The sequence below is a fragment of the Schistocerca piceifrons genome, chromosome 8 (genome assembly GCF_021461385.2).
Source record: "Schistocerca piceifrons isolate TAMUIC-IGC-003096 chromosome 8, iqSchPice1.1, whole genome shotgun sequence".
Lineage (NCBI taxonomy): Eukaryota > Metazoa > Arthropoda > Insecta > Orthoptera > Acrididae > Schistocerca > Schistocerca piceifrons.
Genome location: NC_060145.1, coordinates 275686223 through 275711460, shown reverse-complemented (window position 1 = coordinate 275711460; position 25238 = coordinate 275686223). Strand labels below are relative to the sequence as shown.

At 45.4% G+C, this 25238-nt stretch overlaps 1 protein-coding gene and 1 pseudogene across 1 annotated transcript in view; both read right to left on the bottom strand.

Annotated features, from left to right (window-relative positions):
- The window catches only part of LOC124712512 (retinol-binding protein pinta-like), a 304107-nt gene that overhangs the window by 77186 nt on the left and 201683 nt on the right, over nucleotides 1–25238 (bottom strand). The window lies entirely within an intron of this gene.
- LOC124712935 lies at nucleotides 20126–20243 on the bottom strand (annotated as a pseudogene).

The window sequence follows — 25238 nt, the reverse complement described above, 5'->3', positions numbered from 1 at the left end:
GATAAATAGCGCACTCTTTGAGTCACCGTCATGTTCCCCGTGCTTGCTGTAGGATGGGGTGTCGTGGAGAGTCGAGGGGATAAGATCGGGGGTGGTCTTGTTGCAAGAGATACTCGTGTGTGAGTTTTTGTGGGAAAAGTACGTAAACGGCGTAAGACGACTCTTTTTTTTTTTTTTAATTCTTAAGGTACCCAACTGCTGAGGTCATCGCTCCCTACATTTACACATAACTTTAACTAACTTATGCTAAGAACAACACACACACACACACACACACCGACGCCCCAGGGAGGACTCAAAGCTCCGGCGGGAGGCGCCGCAGACGACTGTTATTCGCGAGAGGCCTGGAGTGAAATTCGCTGCTCTTTGTTAGTCTCTTTGATCGTTCGATGCTTGCTGGTATTTTCAGTATTTTGGCATTCTCCTATCTCCTCAAGATATGGTGCCTGAGATGTGACCGAAAGCCAGTGCCTGGGACTCTAGGTTGTAACGTATCCGTTGCGGTTGCGTTCTTGTCGGCAAACTGATTGCTTAGGATACTCACGTGACTCGGTATCGAAAGAAAAGTTATGGAGATTCCTGGTCTTCGGAGGTCGTATGACAGGTAGTGAATGTCATAGACCGACACGTTATGTGGGTAGCATTGGTTTCCCGTTGGCAATCCAGTCAAGGTGACACGACATACGAGGAAGTTCAGGTTTGGGAAACTTCAGATAAGTTGGAGAGCACGAAACAGGGCTGTCAGTTCTGCAGTGAATATCCTGCACAAATTCGACAGAGGGCGTTTCCCATAACCTCCCGCACAGAGATAGACGTAATTATAGGACAAAATATTGAAACAACGACGGTCAAAAGCGTATCTGAAATGAGAGTGTGCAGTGAAAAGTATCTGCAAGCCGTAGCAACATAGTAGCATTCACAATTCACGAAGGAGTACACCAAAACATAAGTAAGCGCTTTTAAAAATCCGCAACAGAATCTATAAATAGCAAACCGCACCAAACAGTTTTCCAACCTAAAACCTCACGGAAGATTACCGATGCCCAAAGCTCACTTTAAGCATAAAATCAATAACAACAATACATTTAGCAGACGAGTAATAACCAAGTACAGCTCAGGTAGGCCAAGTACACTACTGTATTACGGGAACACATAATTTGTAGCTTATGTTCTAAAATCAATACCAGACAAACGTTGCCCTAATGTACCTGTGTTTCAAATGGCTCAAATGGCTCTGAGCACTATGGGACTTAACTACTGTGGTCATCAGTCCCCTAGAACTTAGAACTACTTAAACCTAACTAACCTAAGGACATCACACACATCCATGCCCGAGGCAGATTCGAACCTGCGACCGTAGCAGTCGCGCGGTTCCGGACTGAGCGCCTAGAACCGCTAGACCACCGCGGCCGGCACCTGTGTTTCAGATGAGATGCTGTGTTAATATATACTTGTGGAGCATTTTAACAGACACTATTCCAAAGAAATAAAGTATATATAAAATCTAAACAATAAAATATGATGTCAAAATACTTCTAGTCTGCATAAAATTTGGGTACATATGCGCTCTAAAGCAAAAAGGAATGATCTGAATCGAGCAGAATTGGGCAAATGATCACAATTTCAGAAAAATTTGGTGATTAATTCAAAAGAAAGAGCTTCATAAATCGAGCACGTCAATAAGGCGTTGATCAACCTCTGCCCCTTATGCAAATTCGGGTTGGCACTGTTGTGTTCGCTGGTTATCGGCGCTGAATTCGAAGCGAGACTCTTCACTGAAGGCAATTCTGTTCCAGTGAATGGGATTATAGACCGAAGACGTGCCTGGAGGCCCCACCATCAGGAATGATAATCTGTGGTGCAATTTCTTTTCATACCAGGATCCTTTTGGTTGTCATCTTTACAGTACAGTGGTACGCCGTCGACATTCTATGCCTCGTTTTGTTGCCCTTCATGGCAAGCCCTCCTGGGCTTACACATCAGCAAGACAATGCACACTCGCGCACGAGATTTTTTACTGCTTGTCTTCGTGTTTGCCAAACTCTACATCTACGTGAACATAAACATAAATACTCCGCAAGCCACCAAACGATGCTTGGCGGAGGGTACCCTACAACACTACTTGTCATTTCCTTTCCTGTTCCACACGCAAATAGAGAGAGGCAGAAACTACTATCTATATGCTTCCGTATGAGCCCTAATTTCACGTATCTTGTCTTTAGGGTACTTACGAGCAATGTAGACACATCAAAAAAAGTTTTGCATCAACTCGGTTCCACGAGTTCTCGAACCTGTACAGAAAATTGGAATAGAGATTAACATAAACATTATTTCCGCCCTTTTTATTGCTCATGAAAACCACACATTGCATGTTGTACCATCATACAGCGAGACCTTCAGAGGAGGTGGTCCAGACTGCTGTACACACCGGTACCTCTAATACCCATTGATGCATGCCTCTATTCGTTGTGGCATACTATCCACAAGTTCAACAAGGCACTGTTGGTCCAGATTGTCTCACTCCTCAACAGCGATATAGAGTAGATCCCTCAGAGTGGTTGGTGGGTCACGTCATCCATAAACAGGCCTTTTCAATCTATCCCAGGCTTGTTCGATAGGGTTCATGTCTGGAGAACATGCTGGCCACTCTAGTCGAGCAGCCGGCCGAAGTGGCCGAGCGGTTCTACGCGCTTCAGTCTGGAACCGCGCGACCGCTGCCTCGGGCATGGATGTGTGTGGTGTCCTTAGGCTAGTTAGGTTTAAGTAGTTCTAAGTTCTAGGGGACTGATGACGTAAGATGTTAGTCCCATAGTGCTCAGTGCCATTTGAACCATATGATCTAGTCGAGCAGTGTCGTTATCCTGGAGGAAGTCATTCACAAGATATGCACCATGGGGGTGCGAATTATTGTCCATGAAGATGAAAGCTTCGCCAATACGCTGCCGATATGGTTGCACTACCTATCAGAGGATGGCATTCATGTATCGTACAACCATTACGGCGCCTTCCATGATCACCAGTGGCATACGTTGGCCCCACGTAATGCCACCCCAAAACAGCAGCGAACCTCCACCTTACTGCACTCACTGGACAGTGTGTCCAAGGCGTTCAGCCTGACTGGGTTGCCTCCAAACACGTCTCTGACGATTGTCTGGTTGAAGGCATATGCGACACTCATCAGTGAAGAGAAACTGATTCCACTCCTGAGCCGGCCATTCGGCATGTTGTTGGGCCCATCTGTACCGCACAGCAAGGTGTCGTGGTTGCAAAGATGTACCTCACCATGGATGTCGGGAGTGAAGTTCCGCATCATGCAGCCCATTGCGCACAGTTTGAGTTGTAACATGACGTCCTGTGGCTGCACGAAAGGCATTATTCAACATGGTGGCGTTGCTGTCAGGGTTCCTCCGAGCGATAATCCGTAGGTAGCGGTCATCCACTGCGGCAGCAGTCCTTGGGCGGCCTGAGTGACGCATGTCGTCGACAGTTTCTGTCTCTCTGTATCTCCTCCATGTCCGAACAACATCGCTTTGGTTCACTCCGAGACACCTGGACACTTCCCTTGTTGAGAGCCATTCCTGGCACATTGACCGTCTAGGCATGGTTGAACTACAGACATCACGAGGCATGTACCTCCTTCCTGGGGAAATGACTGGAACTGATCGGCTGTCGGACCCCCTCCGTGTAATAGGCGGTGCTCGTGCATGGTTGTTTTCATCTTTGGGTGGGTCTAGTGACAGTCAAAGGGGCTGTGTCTGTGATACATTATCCACAATTAATGTCTATCCTCAGGAGTTCTGGGAACCGGGGTGATGCAAAACTTTTTTTGATGTGTGTATGATGGCGGCAGTAGAATCGTCCGGCAGTCAGCTTAAAACGCCGGTTCTCTAAATTTCCTCAACATTGTTTCTCGAAAAGAACGTCGCCTTCCCTGCAGGGGTTCCCGTTTGAGCTCCCGAAGCATCTCCGTAACACTTACGTGTTGTTCGAACCTACCGGTAGCAAATCTTTGAACTGCGTCGATGTCTTGCTTCAATCTGACCTAGGACAGCTCCCACACACGCGAGCAGAACTCAAGAATACGTCGCACCAGGATACTATATGCGGTCTCCTTTACAGGTGAACCACTATTTCCTAAAATTCTCCCAAAAAACCTAAGTCGACCATTCGCATTCCCTATCACAGTTCTCACGTGCTCGTTCGATCTCATATCACTTTGCAACGTCACAGCCAGATATTTAGACCACCCGACTGTGTCAGGCAGAACACTAGTAACACTACATCCCAACATTCATCATACCAGCTGGAAATTTTATGTAAGTCGTCTTGTATCTTCCTACAATCACTCAACTTTTCCACCTTACCGTACACCACAGCATCATCACCAAACAACCGCCGATTGCTGCCCATAATGTCCGCCAAATCATTTATACGTATAGAGAACATAAGCGGTCATATCACTCTATTTTGATCGGCAAGGTTGCCGGGTCTCTCTCCAATTTAGAACGTTTGGAGCATTATGGGCAGGGCCGTCCAACCAGCTCGGGATTTTGACGATCTCTAGTTGAGCAGAATTTGGTACGATATCCCTCTGGAGGACATCCAGCAATTCTGTCAATAAATACCAGGACGAATAACTGCTTGCATAAGGGCCGGAGGCGGCCCGGCGAGTCATTGACTTGCTCAATTTGGGGTGCTGTTTGTCTTGATAATCACCCAATTTTACTGAAATTGTAATCATTCCTTCTTTTATTTGTCTGTGCACGTACATCTGTACATCTACCGATTGCCGTCGCATTCGGATAATTCCTTTGTGGTGCGTCCTCCAGTTTTTGGTTCTTAGAATATTTCGATGGCTCAACATGGGAACACAGGATCACACCATAGGGGTCTTGTGTTGTGGAGCCCCTGCGCTGCACATTATATTCCGAAACACTGCCTGAAACAGCATTGTAGCCTGTCGTCAGGTGTGCAGGGATCGCGGCTTTACTTCACAGACTGGACAAGCGCCCGACCTCTGCGTTCTGTGATGAGGTGTTGACGTCACATCTTGTCGCCTGTTCGTGGTTTCACTGTTCTTTATCTACTCCTCACAGGTGCTCAAGAAAGTGGCACGCAAACGCCGGCTAACTTCGCCATTTACGAGATGCTCGATCACAGGCGCTGGGCATTAACAGTCTGTCCCCTGTGACACTTACTTATTTCAGTGGATTTTCCCGTTTGCGGCCGTTATCGTCGCAAGCAGTATCCTCCACTCGCTTCCGCTCTGCTTATATACCGGATGGTTGTAATTAAACTTTCCCTATTTAACACTTTATAACATAGAAACTACTCATCGTACGAGTACCAAACTTGGTAGCAATAATGTCCAGAGTATGGGGTGCATAATTTCCATGCGCCACACTGCCACCGTCTAGTTCCAACTATGGCCACCAGGTGCCGTGATCAGTCATCGTGATGCATAGTCTCGCACACCTAACCAGTAGCCGGCCGGCGTGGCCGAGCGGTTCTAGGAGCTACAGTCTGGAACCGCACGACCGCTACGGTCGCGGGTTCGAATCCTGCCTCGGGCATGAATGTGTGTGATGTCCTTAGGTTGGTTAGGTTTAAGTAGTTCTGTGTTCTAGGGGACTGATCACCTCAGAAGTTAAGTCCCATACTTCTCAGAGCCATTTGAACCATTTTTTTTAAACCTAACCAGTCGCAGTGCACTTGTTTACGTGTCAACATGAGCTAGGACAAAAGGAGAAGGGCATTATTGGTGAAGCTCTGTTATTAAAACAACAGTAATACTGCAGCTGCACTTCGGGGATATCATCAGCAGAAAGGATTACGGAAAGGTCCTCTTTCTCTACTTGCTGTGCGGTGCATGATGAAAAAGTTCGAATCAACTGGAGAGCTGGGCGTCGCTCCGGGAAGAGGCCGACGACTGGTTGCACCACAGGTGGTTGATAAAATCGCTGTCTGTATGGCGGACAACGCTGTGCGCAATTCCCGATCGTCAAGGCAGTGCGAGTGCTGTGTCACGATAGTTGATCATCCCGTGTCCACTGTACGGAAGGCGCTTCGAACCATTCTCAAATGGCATCCGTACAAGATCCATGTCGTATACCACCTTGCACCAGAGGACTCACAAAGACATGTTGACTTCGCCTCCACTTTCTCGCAAGGGTTGAAGTTGAAGTCTGGACCACCCCATGGACAGACGAAGCTCATTTTTCTCTGACGGGTGAAGTGAACACACAGAATTGCCGAGTGTGTGGATATTCACCTCTAGTCACTGTGCATGAAGTTCATCCATATGGTGAACGTGTCACCGTATGATGTGACTTCATGGCTACGTTCATCATTGGCCCATTCATTTTTGAGCATGTTGGCGCTCAAGGACCAAAGACGTGCAGTGTGACTGGCCAGCGTTACTGCGATATGCTGCGCCAGCATGTCATACCCGCCCTACAGGAGAGAGACGCACTGAACTCAGCAGTTTTCATGCAGAATGGGGCCGCACCGCACATCGCTCATGAAGTTCAACCGCTTCTTCGAAACACATTTGGAAAGATTGAATTATCAGCCGATCATTTCCAAATGTGTGGCTGGGACGATCACCTGATCTCACTCCCTGTAATTTCTGGTTTTGGGGTGACCTGAAGGATAGGGTTTACCAGGGAATATTCATACATGTGCTGAACTGGAGCGCAGCGTATCAAGAGAGGTAGTCAGCATACCTACGGTCATGCTTTGTTCTGCTGTGCAGAATGCAATCCTACACTTTCAGACTCTTCTGGACACTGATGGGCGCCATAGTGATCCCCTTTTGTAGAAGTAATGGTACTGGTATGTAATGGTACGATGTACCGTATCAGCACATTAAAAGTGTTTCAATTGAATTCATTCTGCATTATTTCTCTTCGCCATGTCCTTGACATTAATGCTACCAAGTTTGGCCCTTGTACGGTAATTAGTTTCCGTGTTACAAAGTGTTAAATAGGGAAAGTTTAATTATAATGACTCGATCCTTTTCTTGCCGCATTACGTGCCCGATACGCCATCGAGCGTCATTCAGTATCACGGTGGGAAGTCGTCATAATGCTTTGGATCATCGGTGTATTTAAACAGCGCGTAGAGCTTAACTGTCGACAACTTCAGTTGCCCCAGTATCATGTATCACCGTATACAGAAAGCTTCAGAAAATTAGAAAGGGTACCGTGTGGTTATAATTAAAATTCAGTTGCTCAAGGGGATCCATTGTGGGTTGTAATTACCGTACGACAGCGAAACTTGGTAGCTAGATATGCTAATGCGTTAATGCGGAACCGGTTTACGCAGGAAAACAATAGTTTTGCGACCAACGTGTGCGACTCTGGCGCTGTACACTGTTTCTATCAGGGTATGACATTAACGATGTCATTTGACACAACGTGAGTAAACAGTATGGCTATCGAGAAGAGAAACGGCGCGCTGTTAGTGAAACTGCTTTATGTGGAGGGCAGCAATTACAGTGGTGCATCGAAAGAGTATCGCCGATTGAAAGGTCTCAGAAGATGCTAATGAAATTTGAAAACATGTGGGAGCTACGTGTGGCACCTGGAAGAGGAAGGTGTCATATCCCGGTGTAAGTTATTGACGAGGTTGCTGTCGCCTTGACTGACAGTGGAGCACGTTCCCCGGATAGTGTTAGTGTTTGTGTAGTGTCACAAGAACTGTCCATTCCATAGTCAACAGTATGGAGAGTACACAGAACTGTCGAATTCGGGGCACTAATGAACCGCGTGTTGTGGACGAAGAGCCAGAGCACTCGCCGAATGTGACTGTGGGACGTGGATTTACAAGTACCATTGTTCTCGGTCTGTTCTTCTTTGAAGACAATGCACCCAGGGGCCCTGTCCGCTGTGTCGTGACGTCTGGATGTTATCGAGGCCTCCTAGCACAGCACGTGTTACCTGCTTTGGGAGAGCGCAGCTGTGAGGAAACCACCGTTTCCATGCAGGACCGTGTAATACCTAAAGTCGCTAGCCCAGTGAAAGATCTGCTTAATGTAACCTTCCAGAAACCTGTTATCTTCAGAGGTTTTCCAGGTGCATGACCGCCAATATCAGCTGGTGCGTATGACCCAAGTTGTTTTTGCGTCCTAAAACAAACAAAGATCACCTGATCTGAATCCATGTGACCTTTAGCTCTGGGGATATCCAGCAGAACGAACTGAAGGCCAGTACATGGAACAAGTTGTTCAGATTCCATTGGGACTGCTGCGAGCAACTGTTGACCACGTCGCTTTACGGATGCAGCATCTTGTCGGCGTCTTCGGTGCTCGTATTGAACAAACTGTGTACGCGTTGGTTAATAATAAAATCAGAATTACGCCTTTCTCACTTGTTTGACCTTTTCTGTCCACGTACCTTTCCTAATTCATTAAAAATGGAAACATTTATATACGTCTTTCCTGGATTCACAGCGCCACATTTGCACCTAGTGGCCAAAATTGGAACCAGTCCTTTTTAAGCGTATATCGGTTCCGCATTAACACATTGGCATATCTACCGAGTTTCGCTGCCGTACGATAATTAAAGCGCACACTGGACCTCCGTGAATAGCTGCACTTAAATTATAGCCATTCGGTGTAAACGCGTAGCATTTTAAATACGTGAAATGGAGAGAACTTTCTGCACGGCTCTTAATCATTCTCGCACACGTCTCATGAGGAAACAAGTTATCTGACCATTTACATTCCAACACACTCCAGCCTTTTCTCTCTGAAGGCCTCGACATCAGTGTAGAAACCAGAACGCTCCAATCTAGCTGCGGAATGCTGCTGAGAATGTAGCAACTGACATCGCGTGAAATGGCAACGATGATTTACGGCCTCAGCAGTGCATGCCGCCGCTGTTTCTACTGCGACTATTTTCATTATCTTTGCTTTTTACTTCCCGTACACGGTTTTATCTTTCCAAGCTATGAGCTTGCTTTGGTTGTGAAAACTCCTTTCACTGCTCTAAGTCGATGCAGGACAGAATATTGTTAAAATCCAGTTTTGCGAGTAATTTCAAATTGACTTCTGATGAGCTACAGACTTGAAACTTTCAACGTAACTCAGAACTGAATGACAGTGCAATAGTACCTCGCTTTCTTGTGTGTGGCGGAGGATACTTCGTGCACCACTGCTATTTCCCCCTTTTCCTGTAGTAGTCGCGAATTTTACGCGGTAGCAACAACCGCGGGTAAGCCTCCGTGTAATCTGGAATCTCTTATTTTTACCTTCACGGTCTTCCCGCGAGATGTACATAGGAGGAAGCAATATACTGGCTGACTCAGGTGGAGAGAAACTTAATTAAACATGAAATTTACCGTACATCTCTGTAATTTCATCAGAAAATTTGAAATCGATTGAAAGTCTAAAAAGCATAAAATGATTATTTAAATAAAAAACTTTTTAATGAAACATCTTTTTGAAACGGAGTTCTCAGGGAACTACATTTTATCTCGAGAAATCAGGGAAAATTTGTACTTGTGGTGTTTTAATACCTAAGGCAATAGTTGTAAAACTTAAAACGAAAAACGTGCGGCGCATGCAGTGGATAATAATGAGGAGTGTAGAGAATAGCTGTCGTTACGAGAAATCTCAAAACAGTTCATATCATTTGCAGTGCAATAGAACTTTTAGTGACTTTCAGGCGAACTATCCATGCATCAATTATCTATTTCTCGCGGCTCACGTTTTTCATTTCGAATTTTATAAGTATTGTTCATAGCTATTAAAAAATCACAAGCACAAATTGACAGGAGTATCAGTGTAGGGTTAGGAGAAATCATTTTGTACTTTTATGTCTGTTTTAAAAACGTGTTATGTTAAAAAGTCTGTTTATTTAAATATTTATTTTTTATAGACAGCTGTACAGGAAACATGCCTGTAGTCCATCGAAGCCTAGTTTAGGTACTACAATCAGATTATATAAGAAACTATGAGAAACCTGATGATGATCGCTCAACTGCGCGGTTACCAGCGCCCTTACCAATTCCCAAACTTTGCTCAGTCCAATCTCGCCACTTTCATGAATGATGATGAAATGACGAGAACAATACAAATACCCAGTCATCTCGAGGCAGGTGAAAATCCCTAACCTCGCCGGGAATCGAGAACGCGACCGTGAGACCATGAGCTAAACTTGTGATAAACATACTAACCATGATGTACAGGAATAAACTTGTCCTACGAAGTCTCTTTATCGCGATAAGAAAACTTTTTGCCTTTTATTTTCGTTAACGACAATGATGTAATTCTGGCTTTCACAAGAATACTCGAATATGCCGAGAAAATATCAAGGGAAAGACAAAGTTAAACGTTTGGTGTGTACTAGCTTATGACCACGGTGACTGAATCCTCTGCGATCAGTGAGTTTTGAGGCTTTGAAAAAGAGCAGAGCATTGGCAGGAGGGTCATGGGAGCATCACAAAGACAGGTTGCACAGGAAGCTGGTTGCAGCGCAGTGACGGCACAGCGAATACTGACGTAATGGACTTAAGGGCAACGAGTGGCAAGGGAGAGCAGCCACGGGTCCTTCCAGAAGGGTTACACCGCGAGAAGGTGGTAGGACTAGCCGGCCACTGTGGTCAAGCGGTTCTAGGCGCTTCAGTCCGGAACCGCGCTGCTGGTACGGTAGCAGGTTCGAATCCTGCCTCGGGCATGGATGTATGTGATGTCCTTAGGTTAGTTAGGTTTTCGAATTTCTAAGTCTAGGGGACTGATGACCTCAGAAGTTAACTCCCATAGTGCTTAGAGCCATTTGAACCATTTTTGGTGGGAGGACTGTTCGACTAGCTCTGACGAATAGACTGGTGACAATAGCTGGATTCCAGATAGAGGTTACGGACAGAGTGTCACCACACGCAGCACTGGTTGATTAGACAGGGAAAAAAAAGACCTTTTCGAAATATATTAAATTGTTTTGTATGTTGAAGATATAGAATTAATAGAATTCCATTTTCATGTATCATATCAGGATTCTTAAATATTGTACTTAATACAGAACTTTACAATATGGTTTAAAAATTGCAATACTTTATTCGTATTTCCAGGGTGGCGATTCTTCTGGAAAACCTGGAATTTTCAGGGAACTACATTTTTACCTCGAAAAATCGGGGAAATCTCGGGGAATTTCAGGAATTTCATAAAATCCCAGGGAATTCTCCGTTTTTAACGTTGCTTCGAAATTGAGTTTTGTAAATCAAAGATTTTAAAGTATTTAATATAAGTGAACTAATTATATGAATACTGTTAAATAGCCAACGGCCTCACTGCTGTGGTAACACCGGTTCCCGTCAGCTCACCAAAGTTAAGCGCTGTCGGGCTGGGCTAGCAGTTGGGCAGGTCACCGTCCGGGTCTGCCGAGTGCTGTTGGCAAGTGTGGTGCACTCAGCCCTTGTGTGACCAATTGAGGAGCTGCTTGACTGAGAAGTAGCGGCACCGGTCATGGAAACTGACAACGGCCGGCAGAGCGGTGTGCTGACCTCATCTGCACTGAGCGGCGCCTGAGGGCTGAGCATGAAACGGCGACCTGTCGGTACCGTTGGGCCTTCAAGGTATGTTCAGATGGAGTTTGTCTGTTTATTCTATATAAATGAATTATCGATGTTTAAAAACTGCCGCTAAACTATTGCTTATGGCTCGTATATAGCTCAGCTCAGAGGAAAAAGAAGTCATTATTGTGGTACGCAGCCCCTTCCAGCTCACCATTAATTTATCAGGAACTTCTTGACACCATCTTCCTCCTCTGACCGAGCTGTTCTAGGCGCTAAAGTCTGGAACCGCGCGACCGCTACGGTCGCAGGTTCGAATCCTGCCCCGGGCATGGATGTGTGTGATGTCCTTAGGTAATGGTTCAAATGGCTCTGAGCACTATGGGACTTAACATCTAAGGTCATCAGTCCCCTAGAACTTAGAACTACTTAAACCTAACTAACCTAAGGACATCATACACATCCATGCCCGAGGCAGGATTCGAACCTGCGACCGTAGCGGTTTCGCGGTTCTGGACTGAAGCGCTTAGAACCGCTCGGCCACCGCGGCCGGCTGTCCTTAGGTTAGTTAGGTTTAAGCAGTTGTAAGTTCTAGGGGACTGTTGTTGATAATTCTTCCGGGTTATATGGCCGTGGTCCATGGAATTCTTCTATTCAGTCGGCAGGACTCAGCAGGACCAGCCATACCTCTGAGGGTGTCCAACGTCGTATTGGACGAAATGTTAGGAATAAAAGAATTCCATGGTCCACGACCATATAACCCGGAAGAATTATCAACAACAGTACCATCCGGTCGTGAAAACCTTCATTGTATGATTCTAGGGGACTTATGACCTCAGAAGTTAAGTCCCATAGTTCTCAGAGCCATTTGAACCATTTTGAATATTCCTCCTCATGCCTCGAATTCTCAGTCACCCTGGTTTCGTATACGATCCAAGACCAGTATAATGTACTAAACATGAATTAAACATATATTCTATCGTACTACTTTTATAGAAGAGAGAGAATTTAGTGCATAACAATAAAAAAAAGCACCTATTTAAAATTTACAATAAAAAACCGCCAAATTCAGTTCTTTTGTTCACTTGCGTGAGCAGGTAAATAGTAACGATGAAAAAACATGTTCTCTTTTGTTGTGCAGGACTATCCCGTTGCAGCAACCAGTAGTAGTTGGCCATTACGGATGTACTCCACCGCCCCTGATACCTGCAGTCCATCTCCTTAACGCCTTGATGAAATCTCTTACCCTCATCTTCATTCACTGACCCGCACTGTGAGTGAAGGAAGAGTACCTTGTCTCATGTTGCGTCCTTAGACTTTACATTTATCCTGAATTTTGTTCACGTATTCCACCCAGTTTGACTCTTTCTTATTTTCCAAGAACTTCTGAACCACTTCTTTGGACACACGCTTTCTTTTATCCTTACTTTGTCTCCAGATCTATAGCCCTGCAAATAAACCATCTCTGACTTTTGCCTCTGAGAGGACAACAGCCGCGCGGATTAGCTGAGCGGTCTAAGGCGCTGCAGTCGTAGACTGTGCGGCTGGTCCCGGCGGAGGTTCGAGTGCTCCCTCGGGCATGGGTGTGTGTGTTTGTCCTTAGGATAATTTAGGTTAAGTAGTGCGTAGGCTTAAGGACTGATGACCTTAGCAGTTAAGTCCCATAAGATTTCACACACATTTGAACATTTTTTGAGGACAGCAAACTTATTGGTACGGTATTTAACACAGTTGCCATTCTTATCCAGTGGCTTTGTAAACTGCTTCATTATCCTTAATTTAATGTGGAAGGAGGGGGGGGGGGGGAGGGAACGAGATAGTAGAACTTTCTGAAGATGTACTAAGCTTTTTCCTTTTCCTGACGATGTTCTTGTATCATATAATCACGATAAATCATTCCTGTTTTGCTTTCCCTATTCAAGGCTCTTACTTTACAAATGCAGAGGTAACTATTATCAAGGTGGTTATTTGGTGCACGTCACAGCATTAGAACTCCAAAACCATGGGACTTCAGCTTTCCCTTTGACCACTCTCTTAATCCGCAACACAAACGTTATACACTCTATGAGGAGCCCAATATTTATCCTTATGCCCTGCTTTCACTCACTTTTAACAAACGAGGCTATATTCCATCTGTCTTTGGTGATCCTAGAACGCCACAAATATAACAGAATGTATCTGGATTGTCCAAATACTTTTTCCTCTGCGTTGTTGCAACTCAACGAATCAAGTAAAACAAAATATTCAAATAAAACTTTCTTCTAAGTACTCTTGCTCAGAAGTAGTTGAGTAACTTGTATATGATTTCCGCTATTACAAAAGTGCAAAGTGCTGCCATTTGCTAATACATCCTGTACAAAACATAGTAATTCAGACTTACTTACTTCGAAATGGCCGTTACTTGTAAATACGTAATTGTTTGTACTTCTCTTTCATTGGGCATACTGCGTTTTTAATGACATTTTAATTATAAGTAATCAACTTATAAAACTGTATGTCATACGATGAAAATAACGTAACCTAGGTTGAGACTTCTAGCTGCTATGCTTCGTTTACCGCCGTTGCAATGCGACAGAAACACACAGTTGCTTGGTCTACGGCCAGAGTCAACTTGTTCTTTATGTAACATCCTGTGGTGTTCAGTGATCAGTCTCGTTTCTGTCTGTAGTGGTCAGATCGACGCAAACGTGTTCGTAAACGATACGGTGAAAGGTCACAGGAAGCAGCGATTCTTGAGCCTCTGGAAATTGGATTATTGTGGTGTGGTACGTAGTGACAGGACCGATTTGGTAATCGTTGAACGACGGCTGGGCACACGCCAGTATGTGGCAAGAATGTGAAACGCAGTTCTCATACCCTTCGTTACCAGGATACTAAATTCACTTTCCAGCAGGATAATGCAAGACCCCACACTGCAGTTCGCAACACAAGAGCGTTAGGAAATGTACGGGTCATGGATTGGTGTGTTTCGTCCCCTGACTTGTCACCACAGAACATAACTGGGGTGTGGTGGGAAGACGTATACTTTGCTATTAGTAATCAATCTTCGTGAACAGGCACAGCAAGCTTTTCAGATGACATTCGTAGGCTGACTGCTTCCACGCCAAAACGAATACGAGGATTTATTCGTGCCTGTGGTGGGTCACACCCGCTAGCGACACTGACAATGGACATCAAGTTCGTAAGGAAATGAAAATTTAGTTATTTACACTACTGGCCATTAAAATTGCTACACCAAGACGAAATGCAGATGATAAACGGGTATTCATTGGACAAATATATTATACTAGAACTGACATGTTATTACATTATCACGCAATTTGGGTGCATAGATCCTGCGAAATCAGTACCCACAACAACCACCTCTGGCCGTAATAACGGCCTTGATACGTCTGTGCATTGAGTCAAACAGAGCTTGGTTGGCAAGCACAGGTACAGCCGCACATGCAGCTTCAACACGATACCACAGTTCATCAAGAGTAGTGACTGGCGTATTGTGACGAGCCAGTTGCTCGGCCACCATCGACCAGACGTTTTCAGTTGATGAGATATCTGGAGAATGTGCTGGCCAGGGCAGCAATTGAACATTTTCTGTATCCAGAAAGGCTCGTCAAGGACCTGCAACATGCGGTGTTGCATTATCCTGGTAAAATATAGGGATTCGCAGGGATCGAATGAAGGGTAGAGCCACGGGTCGTAACACATCTCAAATGTAGCGTCCTTTGTTCAAAGTGCCGTCAAGGCGAACAGGAGGTGACCGAGACGTGTAACTAATGGCACCCCATACCATCACGCCGGCTGATACGCCAGTATGGCGATGACGAATACACGCTTCCAATGTGCGTTCACCGCGATGTCGCCAAACCCGGATGCGACCTTCATGATGCTGTAAACAGAACCTGGATTCATCCGAAAAAATGACGTTTTGCCATTGTGCACCCAGTTTCGTCTTTGAGTACACCATCGCAGGCGCTCCTGGTTGTGATGCAGCGTCAGGGGTAACCGCAGCCATGGTCTCCGAGCTGATAGTCCATGCTGCTGCAAACGTCGTCGAACTGTTCGTGCCGATCGTCGTTGTCTTGCAAACGTCCCCATCTGTTGGCTCAGGGATCGAGACGTGGTTGCACGATCGATTAAAGCCATACGGATAAGATGAGTGTCATCTCGACTGCTAGTGATACGAGGCCGTTGGGATCCAGCACGGCGTTCCGTATTACCCTCCTGAACGCACCGATTCCATATTCTGCTGACAGTCATTGGATCTCGACCAACACGTGCAACAGTGTCGCGATACGATAAACCGCAATCGCGATAGGCTACAATCCGACCTCTATCAAAGTCGGAAACGTGATGGTACGCATTTCTCCTCCTTACACGAGGTATCACAACAACGTTTCACCAGGCAACGTCGGTCAACTACTGTTTGTGTATGAGAAATCGGTTGAAAACTTTCCTCATGTCAGCACGTTGTAGATGTCGCCACCGGCGCCAACCTTGTGTGTATGCTCTGAAAAGCTAATCATCTGCATATCACAGCATCTTCTTCCTGTCGGTTAAATTTCGCGTTGTAGCACGTCATCTTCGTGGTGTAGCAGTTTTAATGGCCAGTAGTGTAAATCCATACAAAGGACGAATCAGTAGATAGGACACATTCTGAGATAGAAAGGAATCGTCAGCTTAGCAGCGGAGGGAAGTGTGGGTGGTTAAAAATCCTAGAGGGAGACGAAGAGACGAGTACAGTGAGCAGATTCAGATGGACGTGGGCAGCAGTAGTCATTCAGAGATGAAGAGGCTCACACAGGATAAACTAACCAGCAGAGCTGTGTCGAAACAGTCTTCGGACTGAAGACCACAACAACAATATCTGATCAAAATCTCCACAAAGCTTGTGTATTGTGTATTAAATTCGGGGACCTAGAAACGACGAAGAGGCTTCTTCCCGCCGTAGCCCTCAGTGGGCCGGCCGCGGTGGTCTAGCGGTTCTAGGCGCTCAGTCCGGAACCGCGTGACTGCTACGGTCGCAGGTTCGAATCCTGCCTCGGGCATGGATATGTGTGATTTCCTTAGGTTAGTTAGGTTTAAGTAGTTCTAAGTTCTAGGGGACTGATGACCACAGATGTTAAGTCCCATAGTGCCCAGAGCCATTTGAACCCTCAGTGGTTCACAACCCCACAACAGGCCACAGCAGTCCACTCACTCCACCGCCACCCCACACCGAACGCAGAGTTATTGTGCGGTTCGGTCCCCATCAATGAACCCCCCACACGGGAACGTCTACGAGACGAGTGTAATCCCAAGAGTTTGCGTGGTAGAGTAATTATGGTTACGTGTACATGAAGACAGTGTTTGTGCAGCAGTCGCCGACACAGTGTAACTGAGACGGAATAAGGGGAACCAGCCCGCATTCGCCGAGGTAGATTTAAAACCACCTTAAAAACCATCCACAGGCTGGCTGGCACACTGGACCTCGACACCAGTCCACCAGGAGGATTCGTGCCAGGGACCAGCAAGCCTCCCCGCTCGGGAAGCAGCGCGTTAGACCGCGCGGCTAGCCGTGCGTGCTTTCCACAAAGCTTGATTAATATCGGACTGATACTCCATGTTGTAGCACTTTTCTTTTCCGTCAGTGTGTTTGAACTATACAAGTGTGTTACATACTGATTACAGTAACTGCAAGTGAAACCAAACATTATTTAGCAATGCTCACACTCGTGATTTTTAAGAAGAATTATTGGCTTTCCGAACGTGCCTATACAGCCATCACAAAGCTAGAAATATCATACTACAGTTTGTTTCGAAAATCCAGAGTAGCCTGATACGAAGTAACATAGGCTTAACAAAGGGCGGATAACGTCAAAAAAAGAAAAACAGCAAATTCTGCGTCCACAATACACGGAAGCGAGTAAACAAGACGAAAATGTAACAAGGACACACAGAGGTAGTAATCTGTAAAAATTCTACTCTTACAGAATTAGAAATGATAAATCGTCGTTGTCACAAATTTGTAATAGTCCGAATTCAGTCCATACTAAGAATTATGTGTCTAAATTAGCGTTAAATATTCTTTTGTATGTCCTGTAAGAGTTCTTTCAAAATCTGCGGATAGAGAATTGACAGAACATGAGACAAGTATACAAGAACTAGATTTGTTTGTTACAGTCTTATGTATACATTCGCGTTGGATACCTCCTAACATCGTGTCGGACCTCCTTTTGACGGCGTAGTGCAGCAACTCGGCATGTCAAGGACTCGACATGTCGTTGGAACTCACCTGCAGAAATAATCAACCCTGTTGCCTCTATAACCGTTCACGATTGCGACAGTGTTGCCTGCGCTGGATTTTGCGCACGAAGTGACCTTTCGACTATGTACCATAAATGGTCGATGGGATTGATGTCGGACGGATACGGGTGGACAAATCATTCGCTCGGATTGTTGTACAAAGCAATCACGAACAACTGTGTCCCGGTCACATGGGGCATTGCCATCCATAAAAATTGCTATGCTGTTGGGAACAAGAAGTCCATGAATGTCTGCGAATGGTCTCCAAGTAGTCGAACATAACCATTTCCAGGCAATGATCGATTCAGTCGGACCAGAGGACCCAGTCCATTCCATGCGGACATAGCCACACCATTATGGAGCCACCCAACCATGCACAGTGCCTCGTGGACGGTTTGTGTCTGCGGCTTCGTGGAGCTTGCGGCGTACTCGAACCCTACCAGCAGCTCTTACCAGCTGAAATCGGGCTCATGTGACGAGGCCACAGTTTCCAGTCTTCTAGGATCAACCAATAGGAGCTGCAGGCGATGTCGTACTGTTATCAAAGGCACTCGCGTCGGTTGTCTGCTGCCACATCCCTGCCTATGCTAACGGGTACGTTCGTCGTACATCCCACACTGATTTCTGCTGTTATTTCACGCTGTGTTGCTTGTCTCTTAGCACAGATAACTCTACCCAAACGCGCTGCTCTAGGTTGTTAAGTGAAGGCCATCGGCCACTGCATTGTCCGTCCTACGGGTAATGCCTGAAATTTGTTATTCTGGGCACACTCTTGACACTGTGGATATTGGGATATTGAATTCCCTTTCTGTTTCCGAAATGGGATGTCTCATCCGTCTAGCTCCAACAACCATTCCGCCTTCAAAGTCTATTAATTTCCGTCGTGCGGCCATAATCACAACGGAAACCTTTCCACATGGATCACTTGAGTACAAATGACAGTTTCGCCAGTGCAGTGTCCTTTTATACCATGACTTTTGTGACTTCAGAGTAGGTACGCCAGTATTCAGACACATTCGTATAGTGGCATACATTTATAGACTGGTCGTTCCACATCCTGCTGAGAAGCACGTGGGAATTTAGTCAGTTAATTGTGCTTTGGTCTTCCTCCTAGCATCCTAATTACCAAAAGCATTAGATTAGCAGTGCACCAACCGGGATCTTGGCACTGTTGACCAACTCGTACAGTATTTTACACATTGCTACATCGTTGGATGCCAACGGCCTTGCTGCAGTAACACCGGTTCCCGTCAGATTACAGAAGTTAAGCGCTGTCGGGCTGGGCTAACACTTGGATGGGTGACCATCCGGTCTGTCCAGCGCTGTTGGCAAGCGGGGTGCACTCCACTCTTGTGAGGCAAACTGAGGAGCTGCTTGATTGAGAAGTAGCGGTCCCGTTCACGGGAACTGACATATTGCCGGGAGAGCGGTGTGCTGACCACATGCCCCTCCATATCCGCATCCAGTGATGCCTGTGGGGGGTGGGCTGAGGATGACACGACGGCCGGTCGGTACCGTTGGGCCTTCATGGCATGTTCGGACGGAGCTTACATCGTTGGATGCTAAGAAGGTTTGGTGGCTGCTTGGGAACTGATTAAGAAGAGTCTGAAGATTACTTGCAAGTATGTTTATGTGCTATGTGATCCGAGGACATCGCAGGAGTGTATGGTTTGGATCTTCTTCCCCTCCGCAAACACATAGAGGGGTGGCGCTTTTGTTGTGCGGATAGAGATCTTTGTTGAACTTCTAATGATTAAATTTCACGCGTGCTATAAATGCCGTGAAGCCATTCGATGTCTTTCTCTTATAATACTATGGTACTCTCGGAATTGTGGGATGAATTAGTGCGTAGTGACTGCCTTTGATTTTAGATGTCCGTGACCATTCCTCTCGCCTGCCCAATGACAACTGCTTTCTGCAACACGTGATTTGCTGTTGAAGAGTGTCCAGGTAGGCTCATTGCTTGCAGTCCTCTCCTCCATCCCCTTCCTTGTAAGGGACCTCTTTATGAGGATTGTTGCAAGCAGAGTTTTTACACAATCCAAGATATTGGAACGAGTGGATGTAACATCATTTCAGTTACAAATATAATACTGGAAAAGTTAAAGCAAACTTCTTAGAAATATCTTAAGCACTCCGTCTTCAGGCCACGAGTGGCCTACAAGGACCATCCGACCGCCGTGTCATCCTCAGTGGAGGATGCGGATAGGAGGGACGTGGGGTCAGCACACCGCTCTCCCGGTCGTTATGATGGTATTCTTGACCGAAGCCGTTACTATTCGGTCGAATAGCTCCTATATTGGCATCACGAGGCTGAGTGCACCCCCAAAAATGGCAACAGCGCATGGCAACCTGGATGGTCACCCATCCAAGTGCCGACCACGCCCGACAGCGCTTAACTTCGGTGATCTCACGGGAACCGGTGTATCCACTGCGGCAAGGCCGTTGCCCAGAAATATCTTAAAATGTACCCTTTTTTATTATTTCTCTACATAATCAGCATTCAGATTTAAGCATTTATCGCGTCTCTCCCTCTGCATTTCTGTTGGCTGAGACTACAGCCAACGCGTGGCACATTTCAACTGGTTCATCTGAACAAAAGCGGTGGGAGATAAGCCACTGATCTGAGAATTTCTAGGTAGAACGGACGCAACATGTTATTTTGGGTAGAGAGCCATCGGCAGATGTACAAGTAATTTCAGGTGTGTCCCAGGGAATTGTGTTGAAACCCGCGCTGGTCATAATGCATGTTAACGACCTTGCAGATAATGTTAATAGCGACCTCAAACTTTCCTCGCATGAAGCAGTCACTAAAATGATGTACTGCACAAATATTCTTTCTGATCATACTGAGATTTCAAAGCAGTGCGACGACAGAAACTTACTTTAAATGTTCATAAATGTAAAATTGTGTTTTTTACAAAACGAAGAAAAGTGTTATCCCTTGTGTAGAGTGCCAACTAGTTACAATTATACTCGGTCAACTCATACAAATACTTGCGAACAGAAATTTGTGGGGACAGCAACTGAAACGGTCACATCGGCTCAGTCGTAGGTAAGGCAGGTGGCAGACTTCGGTTCATTGGTAGAATATTTTGAAATGCAGTCAGACATTTATCACTTGTGACAGAACTTCTATCCAGCAAACCCTAACGTTTCTACTTCTTCACTCTGAACTTTAAATGCCTTTCTAAATTTCTGTTTGGGTTGTTACTTTAGTGCTCGTTCAACGTACAGACTGAATAACAACGGGGAGACGCTACAATCCTGTCTCACACCCTTTTCAATCACTGCTTCCCTTCCATTTATTTCGATTCTCATGAATGCATTCTGGCTTCTGCACAAGTTGTAAATAGCCTATTGCTCATTATATTTTATCCCTCCTACCTTCAAAATTTCTAAGAATGTAGTTGGGACAACGCTGAGAAACGACTTAATCTTCAAATGCTACAAACGGAGGTTTGGCTTTCTGCAACTTATCTTCTAAGATACGTCTTAGGGTCAGTATTGCCTAACGTGTTCCTATATTTCTCCGGAACCTAAATTGATCGTCACGTAATTCGGTTTCTACCAGTTTTATAAAATATTGTAAGCTGTCTTTTTTATTTAGATTACGACTCTTGTTAAGTCAGCTGCTAAGCTCTTGCCAGTTAACAATACTGATACTACGTGAAATCGTTTGCTGAGGTAACAGAGTGCAACTTATCCTACAGGGTACGTCTTAGGGTCGGTACCGCGTTGTCTGTTCCTACATTTCTCCAGAACTCAAACTGATCTTCCTCGAGGTCAGTTGCTATCGTCTTTTTCCCCATTCTTCCGTAAATAATTTGTATAAATATTCTGCATGCATAACTTTTTAAACTGGTAATTCGATAAAATTTACACTTTCTGTCTTCTGATTAGGAATTATTACATTATTAATGAAGTCTGAGGGTTTCCACCTCACTCATATTTTTGGACACCATGTGGAATAGTTTTGTCATGGCTGCTTCTCTCAATAATTCTGAGGGAGTGTCGTCTACTTCTTACCAGTTAGCTCTGCCAGTGCCCTGTCAAATTATTCTCGCAGAATCATATCTCCCATCTCATCTTCATTTACTTCCACTTCGATTTCTATATTATCTTCCAATTTAGTACCCTGTACCTCCTTTCTGTAGATTGATTCCACGTTTCATCTTTCCCTTCATTGCTTAGTACTGGGTTGCTATTTGATTTCTTAATATTCATACAGCTGCTTCTCCTTTCTACAAAGGTTTCTTTAATTTTCCTATAAGCGGCATCTGGCTTTACCTTGGTCGAGCAGCCTTCTACAAAGTTTCATTTGTTCTCTAGACACTGCTGCTTAGTCATTTTGCATTTTCTGCCAATCTCATTTTTACAGAGTGCGTTTCATAAGTAATGCGACCAATTTTTTCTGACGCAACGGTACACCACAGCGTGTTGTAACCGGCTGGGCTAAGTGGAGGGGGGTGTTAGCTTCAAAACGCTCTTTGTCTCATTCGGCTGCGAGCTGCCAGAGAGTCAGGACGTGCGTGTCCGTCAACCCCGTTTTGAGTTTATGTAACACGGCACAATGAATCATTCTGTGGAGCAACGGTACGCTATCAAATTTTGCGTTAAACTTGGGAAGTCCGCCACAGAAACGTTTCCATTACTTCAGCATGCCTTTAGGACGGATTGCTTGTTCAAATCACAAGTTTTCCGATCGCACAAGCCGCTCATGGAGGGCCGAGAGGAGATCACCGACGAACCTCGTAGTGGACAGCCACCAACCGCACAAGTAGACGAAAATGTGACGCGTGTGCGTGATTGTTTGAACTCTGACGGGCGGCTGATCCTTCAATTGATAGCACAAACTCTAAACATGTCAAAAACAACCGTTTTCCGCATTGTGACCGAAGATTTGAACATGAGAAAGGCGTGTGGCAAACTCTTCCCAAAAGTGTTGACTGACGAACACAAGCACATGCGAGAAATGTTGGAAATGTGTGAAAATGATCCTCATTTTTTAAACTCAGTTATGACTGGTGATGAGTCGTGGACTTTTGAGTACGACCCTGAGACAAAAAGGAAGAGTTCAGAGTGGGACACTCCATCGTCGCCCTGTCCCAAGAAGGCACGCATGAGCAAGTCCAGTATCAAAACCATGCTCATTGTCTTCTTTGACGTCAGAGGCATTGTCCACCACGAATTCGTACCTACCGGGACTACAGTGAACTCAGTTTTCTGCTTGGAAGTGCTGAAAAGACTGAAAAGGAGGGTCTCGCTCTGCCGAAGCGACATCAGACACACGTGGAAAGTTCAACACGACAATGCGCCGAGTCACAGCGCCTTAATTATCAACGACCTCCTGGGCAGGACCAAGACCCCATTGATTCCCCATCCTCCCTACAGTCCTGACCTGGCTCCCGCTGACTTTTTTTTTGTTTCCTCGGTTAAAAGGAGTCGTGAAAGGGAAACAATGGGACACAATTGAAAGTATCCAGGTGCATGTTACATCAGCTCTAAAGGACATTACGGAAAAGGCATTCCAGGATGCCTTCCACGCATGGAAACATCGCCTTCAGAAGTGTATCAACGCAAGAGGGCGCTATTTTGAAAATTTTTGCTTATTTGTACGAATATATTCAATAAACGATTTTTTATGAATTTGGTCGCATTGCTTATGGAACGCACCTTGTAGACATCTTTGTGTCCTTTAGCCTGCCTCATTTGCTACAGTTTTAAATTTTCCTCTTTCATCAGTTAAATGTATTTTCTCATATGTTATTCAGCGGTTTCTATTGGCTCTTGTCTTTGTGTCCATTTGATCCTCTGCTGCCTTCACTCACTGCCTTCACTCACTTCTTTCAAAGCTACCCATTCTTCTGCTGTATTCCTCTTTCTTGTTTCTGTCAAATATTGAATAATCCTCCCTCTAAAACTCTCAGTAATTTCTAGCCCCTTCAACTTATTCTACCGCCTTAATTTCCTACCTTTTTATAATTTCGTACCTGTTTGAATTCCTACAGTGTATTTATTCTTGGTATGGATGTCATGACTATGTCGAACCTTAAATGAATTCCAAATTGCGAATAAGGACAACCAACAGCTGTAGAAGGGAATGACGACAATGAAAATTTGTGCCGGTCTGGGACTCAAATCCGAATTTCCCGCTTATCGCGAGTAGTCGCCATACCATTTGCCTATCCGTGCACGATTCACCGCCAGACCCAAACTTCCACATGTCGTCAACCATGCGTGTACGACCTGTAGTCGTACGTCCATAATGTATATTTCCGTAAAGGTCGAACGTTGTACTTGAAAGTCGCTTGGCAATATCGTCGCTTGGCAATATCGTATTTTTAAACCTGTCTCACGGGTCAAAACGAAGCTAGCGACAGTATTTCGAGCGATTTTATGGCGCACCAGTTACGAGAAGTACTACGCTTTGCTTATAAACGCTTCAGAGTGATGTTGGGAAGCTGTGTTGGCAAGAAACTGGTGATCAGTGCAGAATAAGAGCGAAAATTGCATGTAACGGTAACTGTACTGTCTGGGACAGTATATCAGATAGGGGGGCGGAGAGGGGGGGAGGGGAGGCTCGCACCACCAGCCGCACGCCTCTATAGAAGGACAACAGCATAACGAGACGAGGAGGTCGGTCAGAAACTGGCCAGTCTCGTTACTTGCGAACAGGGCCAACGGGTCTGGCAAGTGGAGATTCTTGTAGACTTGTCAGTTTTCAAAATCCTGTTGTGAAAGCTTCCCTCGCGTCGAGCACGGTGAATGAGGTTTCTCCTTGTACAATCGTCTCTTTCTCTGTGTCACTGACTATCGCAAGTCATGCAGATACATATCTATACTCCACATACCTTCCTATGGTGTGTGATGGAGAATACTTTCCGTACCACTGTCACTTGTCCCCTTTCGTGATCCAGTCTCAAATGGTTTACGGGAAGAATGATTGTTGGCATGCCTCCGTGTGTACTCCAGTCTTCCTAATTTGACCTCCATGGGCTTTTCGTCACCACTACGCACGATGAAGCAATGCAATGGTTGACTCATCTAGGAACTTACGCCCTCGGAATTTTGCAGTAAACGACACTACGATGCATAAAGCCTGTCTTGCAACGTTCTCCACTACAGCTGGATGAGCTTCTTTGCGACGCTTTCGCGCTTATTAAAAGAACCCCAACGTAAAGTCCCGAGCGACTGGAAAAAAGCGCAGGTGACGCCTGTATATAAGAAGGGTAGAAGGACGGATCCTCAAAATTACAGACCAATATCCTTAACATCGGTTTGTTGCAGGATTCTCGAATATATTCTCAGTTCGAATATAATGAATTTCCTTGAGACACAGAAGTTGATGTTCATGCATCAGCACGGCTTTAGAAAGCATCGCTCCTGCGAAACGCAACTCGCCCTTTTTTCACATGATATCTTGCGAACCATGGATGAAGGGT